This window comes from Fukomys damarensis, unplaced genomic scaffold, assembly GCF_012274545.1.
Source record: "Fukomys damarensis isolate Sample0158 unplaced genomic scaffold, DMR_v1.0_HiC HiC_scaffold_21, whole genome shotgun sequence".
Classification (NCBI taxonomy): Eukaryota; Metazoa; Chordata; class Mammalia; order Rodentia; family Bathyergidae; genus Fukomys; species Fukomys damarensis.
In genome coordinates this window covers 10,358,409-10,364,778 of record NW_022900933.1, presented here as the reverse complement: position 1 = coordinate 10,364,778, position 6,370 = coordinate 10,358,409, and the positions used below count along the sequence as shown (strand labels likewise).

Sequence of the window (6,370 nt, the reverse complement as noted above, 5' to 3'; positions counted from 1 at the left end):
ATATTTATATATATATATAAATTATTTTTTATTTTTTGGGTGCCAGGGATCAAACTTGGGACCTTGAGTTAGAAAGGCAGGTGGTGGTACCACTAAATTAAATCCTTGGCCCTGATACCACAGTATTCTAATTTGCTATAGAGTAGCTGGTAAAACATCAAGTGTAAAGTTGAAATTTAATCATGTCATACATTTTACTAGTAAACTAGAAGAATCATAAATGACAGGCTTACAAATATTATCACCCATTACTATGGTAGATATGCTTCTCCCAAGAAACCAAAGGGAAGCTATTTCTATCAATGGAGGACATGCTCCTTACAAGCTGTGCTTGCAAATAGGTACTGAAAATAGTAGATATAGTGCAAAAAGGACAGATGAAACACAATAGAAAATTCATCCATAACTAAAGTGGACTAAATCCAATATACACACATATACATATCTAGAAACTTGCCTGAGATAAATAAGTTTCATATTGATTTGAGAACCAATATGCTATGGGCATCAGACTTGGAATTAAGAATTCTTGTTGTTGTTTAATCATAACTATTTTTTCTCTTTAAGAACATTACTACAACTCTTTATCCTGAGTTTCCTTATGTTTAATGTAAGAAAGATTACTTGATCTCCAAGTTATGTCTTACTAGTATCAAGTACTTCAAGTATATTACTTTATATTTATGACCTTCACAGCAACCACTTTCAGCATTTTTATACATGTTATATCCTTAATCTTTTGGGCTTACTGTTAAACTTTCTGAAACATACAAAAAAAATCACTTAAGAGATGTCACAGCTCCAAACTGGTTCATAGATTCAGTGATTATGAATTTCCCTTACAAAGCATAGGCTTTCTTTTAAGGGCTTCTACAGTTTTAAGTGTCAGTATTTGCAGACACAAAAATATTTGAGATTTCAGTGGACCACGAAGACTTTTAAATTTCCCCTAAATACTATGCTTACTCAGGGATTAATGGATAAAATTAAGTAGTTCAGAAATACATCTAACTAAAATAAAAATGAACTATGAAGGTTTGCTTATTAAAATACAAACATACTTGGTAAATATAACAGTTTAAAATACAGTAAGAAGAAAGTTTCTAATTCTTTTTTCTGGAGAGAATTTTCTTCCCTTTAGTAAGAAAATCATGTTGTATTTTATTTATGAAAAACCTATAGTGATTTACATCATAGCACTTGGTTTTTTATGCCCATGTTATTTAAAACAGATAGTGAAAAAATATGGTCAGTCATTATATTATACAACATATGAATGTGAGGAAAGGGTAGTTAATGAGTCAGAGAAAGGCAGAAGAGGATAGGAAGGAATTCTTAATGGAGAAGTTCCTTACAATTGATCTTTTTTGTTTGTTTTTCTGAATCAAGGTCTCTATGTTGCTAAGTTTGGCCTCAAACTCATGATCCTCCTCTCTCAGGCTCTAACTGGTTGGAACTACAGGTACGTGTCAATGTGTTCAGCTTAAGCTTGATATGTAGTAGCTAGCCAGACAGAGAAGTAGAGAAAATTTCAAGCAAAAGATTAGAGAGATCAGAGAGAATGTGGTAAGAGACTGCATGTTAGGTTTGGGGAGAAGTGGGTTTTTTTTCTTAATTTTCTTATTTCATGAAAAAAACCCACAAAATTTTATAATCAAAAAACAAGAAAATAACAATAGTTATTACTCTGTGTATAATTACCTTCAAAGTAATTAGAGTAGAAGAAACTTTTGTGTTATTATCTTTTTTTCTTTTCTGTAAGACTCTTTTTGGTTTATGTCTTACACTCTGAGAAGCAAGTCTTGATGAGGAAATGAGAGAAGACATTTTGAAAATTTGAAGATATTAAATAATGCAGAGTCTTATATGACATGTCACAGAGCTTGGTTTTATCTTGAGGTTATGGTCATCTTCACACTTGTGAGTTACTGTATGCAGGGAGTATTAATAACAAATTTGCCATTTGAACCGAGTATCATCAAATTAGAGAAAGGACTGAGAGGATGTTAACTGGAGGGAGCATGTTCCAATAATTCAGAAAGGTAACAATAAGGGAAACAGTAGCAGTGGGGATGAAGAAAAAAGGATGGAGTCCAGAGAATGTAGAAAAGACACACAGAGGTAGAGAAAATAAGTTTAGTATTTATCATGCTATATTTATCAGCAGCAGATATGTAATACATTGGTGCATGACTCTGGAGATCAGGTAAGGTCTGGGCAGTGACACAGATTTCAAAATGAGGATATAGGTGGTATTTGAAACCACTGGCATGTATGAGGTTGTGTAAAGTAAAAGTACAAGATGTGAAAAGGGGAAAGAAAACAAAAAATGAAAGAAAGCTTAATTCAAAGGATTAACAAAAGAAGGCAATCAAGAAGATAAGCACCACACTGTTTACCTCTCTTCTGCACTAGACTGTGAGATCCATGAGGCAGACACTTTATTTTTATTCATATTTGTATATCCAGAACTTAAAACAGTATCTCTTAGTAGATGCTTAATCAATACCTGCTGAGCAAACTGAATTATATCTTTTATATGATGTTGTTCTTTCAAATACCTAACTGATGTGTCTAGGAAATCTAACTATAATACTCTTTTGTATTAAAAATTGAGATCGATCCAACTCAAAGGTTGAATATAAACATCATTATTATTTTTCATCATTGGTAGAACACTTGACAAAGAAGTTAACCATCCATGAAGTCTGCTTACTTATGAGTGACAACTGCTCTGATAAATAAAAGAGAAACAAGCACATGAAGGGAAAAGAAAATACACCTGAAAGCATTTGTCTTCTGTAGGAAAAGTGTAATGGCCATTTCCAAATCTTTTTTTTTTTAAAGACTGGAATTTCTGTCTAATCTGACTTGAAATATCTTTTTCTAAGGACTGATATTAAGGGAAACATTTCTGAAATTATGAGAGACCAGAGATGGCTAATTTATTTTTATAATTCAAGTATTTAAAATGTGTTAAACTTAAGCTTACATTCATATTTTCTGGAAACACCTTGGTTTAGACTAGTATTAATAAATATTTGAACATTCTGAATTTAATAATAAAGAAAGTAATTTCATTAAAGTTGAGTTTTAAAATAACATGGTTAATTTCTGACAAATTCTCTTTCTTAATGAGTTTCAAATCTTTATTTCTTTTTTGGTACCCAGGATTGAATTCAGGTCCTTGCGCTTGTGAAGCAGGCACTGGAACCACTAAGCTAAATCCCTGGCCCTCCCAAATCTTTATTTCTTTCGGTAGATAAAAGAAAAACAAAAGAAAAAGTATAAGCCTAATAAAATAAGCTTATAAAGAATGTAAGTCAAATGTGTAGGATGAGTAGAAATTATAAAAACTAATTTTTGTATAAGTAGGTAAGGGACCAAAGAGCTAAAATATGGCACACAGTATTTTACAAATTTTAGGTCTTTTAATATAATTTGTTATGCTAGCTACTGTTATTCTTAAATTTTAATGTTGGATGAAGAGAGCTATCATATAGCAAGAAAAATAATGTAAGTATTGGTACCTTTATCCTTTTCTGTTTATGCTGTTCTGAGTTTCCTTGCAGAAAAATCAGGGTGTTTGTATACATGCTTTCTATGTTCACTACAGTCTGAATATTTTATGATTCTATAACAAAATTCTTGTACTTACAAAGTTAAATCTCTTGTACTATTTCCAATGCATAACAAAACAAGAAACTATATTTTATTCAGATTGCACTAAATATAACTGCTACTTTGGGGGAAGTGACCATAACTGTTATTGGCTTAAAGTTTTCCTCAGGAGTCTGTCCTCTGGGATTCATTATCTATAACTTTTATAGTGAAATGTTGGAAATTTAAGTTGTTGATTAAAACCTAAAAGCAATGAGGAGTACTGCTCCTATACTTTGTCTTTTTATTTTTGTTTTTTTGAGACAGGGTCTCACTATGTAGTTGAGACTGACCTGGAGCTCACTATATAGCCCAGGCTGGTCTCAAACTCACAGTGATCCTCCTGCCTCAGCCTCCCAAGTGCTGGGATTACAGGTGTGTGCTACCATGCCTGGCAAACTCCTATACTTTGGATGTTGAATGTTCCACCAAAGTCCATGTATAGCCAAGGTGGCACTAGTGGGAGGTGCTGTAAATTTTTAGGAGGAGGGGTCATGTTGGGAAGGCCCTAGGTCATCAGAGGTATGTCTTTGGAAGGGAATATGGGACCCTGGTCTCTTCCACTCCCCTCTCTTCTTTCTTTTCTCTCTTTCACTCTTCTCTCAGCCCTCCCCCTTTTTGCTTGTTGGCTCATGAGGTCAGTGATTGCTCTGATGTGTTCTGACTGTGATGTGCTGCCTCACCAGAGGTTCAAAGTATGGGTCTACTTGATCATGGGCTGGCCATATTTTATTATAGGGATGGAAAGCTGACTAATACAGAAAATTGGTACTGAAATGTGGGGCTGTTGCTGTCTAGCTATAACTGACAATATAAAAGATCCTTTGGAATTGGCTTAAGAGATTAACTTTGAAAAGTTTGGAGGAACAGGTTAGAGAAAACCTGTTTATAAGTGGAGCTTAATGGACAATTCTGATAAGGGTGCAGAAGACCAGAATACTGATAGAAATGAGGACTGTAAAGGCCACATTGATGAGGTTTCATATGGAAAAGCAGATTCAACTGGGAATTGGACTAGAGGCCATTCTCGTTATACAATGGCATAGAATTTGGTACATTTTGTCTAATCCTTTATAGTACTTTTTGCAAGGCTGAGCTTAAAAGCAATATATTAGTTTACTTGTTAGCTTCCAGACAACAAGAAAGATACCTTAAGGGTATCTCAAAAATCTGCCCACTCATCACAGGCTTAAAGATATAGAAATGCAAATTTGTTTCAAAGACTTTTAAGAATAGAATCATTTCACAAAAGAGACTTGAGATCCCTGTGAACCCATGATTGACCAGGGATTCAATTTCCCACATTCAGCCAACAAAATATTCAGAGGCTGTTGCAGCCATGGCTCAGATGAACTCAGGTATGATTCCTGTTGGCAGCAGACCCTGGCATTATCTACGTGTTAGTTTTTGGGCATGCAGAATACGAAGGTTACACAACTCAGGTAAAGTGGCTTCCATCAAGATTTCAAGAGAAAGCCTGAGAAGCCAGGCAGTATGTTGTAGGGTTGTACATTGAAGTCCCTGCAAAGAGTAATATGTAGTAAGGTTATGAAAGAAAAGCTGAAGCTAGACACCCAAGGAAGGTAGAGATACCGGCAATGTAAAATGTTCATTAAAGAAAGTTAAAGGCAACAGGAAAAGCCATCCCAAGAAAATGGCCATGTGGGCTGCAACCAACAAGACTATAGGAGCAGGGCTGCCCAAAACCTTGGGAACCTACCAATCACTAAAGTGGGCCCCAGGTGCTGGACATAGAACTACAGAATTTAATGTGTGCTCTGATGGGCTGAGCCCTCCTCATTTTTATCTATTCTCTCATTTGGGAACAGGAAATGTTTCTCCTGTGTCCAGTGGCATAGCTAGTGGGGGATGAAGGGGAAAGTCTTCCCCTGGTGGCATATTTTTGGGGCAGCATTATTGGCCCAAAGGAAAATTATGTTGTAACAATTTGCTCATTTTTAACACAGAGAAGATTCAAGTACATTGAAATATGAATGTTTTTCTCTTTACATCATTTTAATTTTCTACTTTAACAGGTTAACATATTCAGAAATGTTACAAGGTGGGAGACTGAAGAACTGTTTTGAGCAGCACAAACTCTAGCTGTGGTCTTTCCTGTGCCTGTCCCACCATTGTATGCTAGATAAAAGTTCTGTTGTTTTGTTTTGTACTTAGAAGGGCTTTTAGAAGGAGTCTGCAGTTAGTCTTGGAGGAGACTGAGGACTTGAACTTTGAGTAAGTCTGGAACAGTTAAGATTTTGAGGATTCTCAGAAATGGAAAGAATGCTCATGTATTTTGAGATAAAAAATAAACCTTTCAAGGTTAGGGGCAGAGCTGTAGTTTGGATGTTGCCTGTTTCTCTAAGATTCACACATGAAAGACTTACTTCCCAGGGTAGCACTGTTACAGTGTGCTATGGACCTCTAAGAGGAGGGACCTTGTAGGAGGCCCTTAGGTCCTTGGGGTTGAGTCCATGAAGGGGATTACAAGACCTTAGCCTTCCTTTTTTCTTTTTTTGCTTGTTGGCTCATGAGATTAGTGGTTTGTTCCACCATGTGCTCTTGGCATAATGTGCTGCCTCACCAGAGGGTTACAGTTAGGGGGTCACTCAATCACAGAACAGAATCTCCAAAAAACATGAAGTAAGATAAATCTTTCTGTTTGTAAGTTGGTTACATCGGATATTTTGTATAAATAGAGATGGAAAGT

The 6,370-nt window shown here is 35.4% G+C and overlaps 1 protein-coding gene across 7 annotated transcripts in view; it reads right to left on the bottom strand.

The window, feature by feature from the left end:
• Gphn (gephyrin) overlaps positions 1-6,370 on the bottom strand; it is a 559,105-nt gene that overhangs the window by 127,864 nt on the left and 424,871 nt on the right. The window lies entirely within an intron of this gene.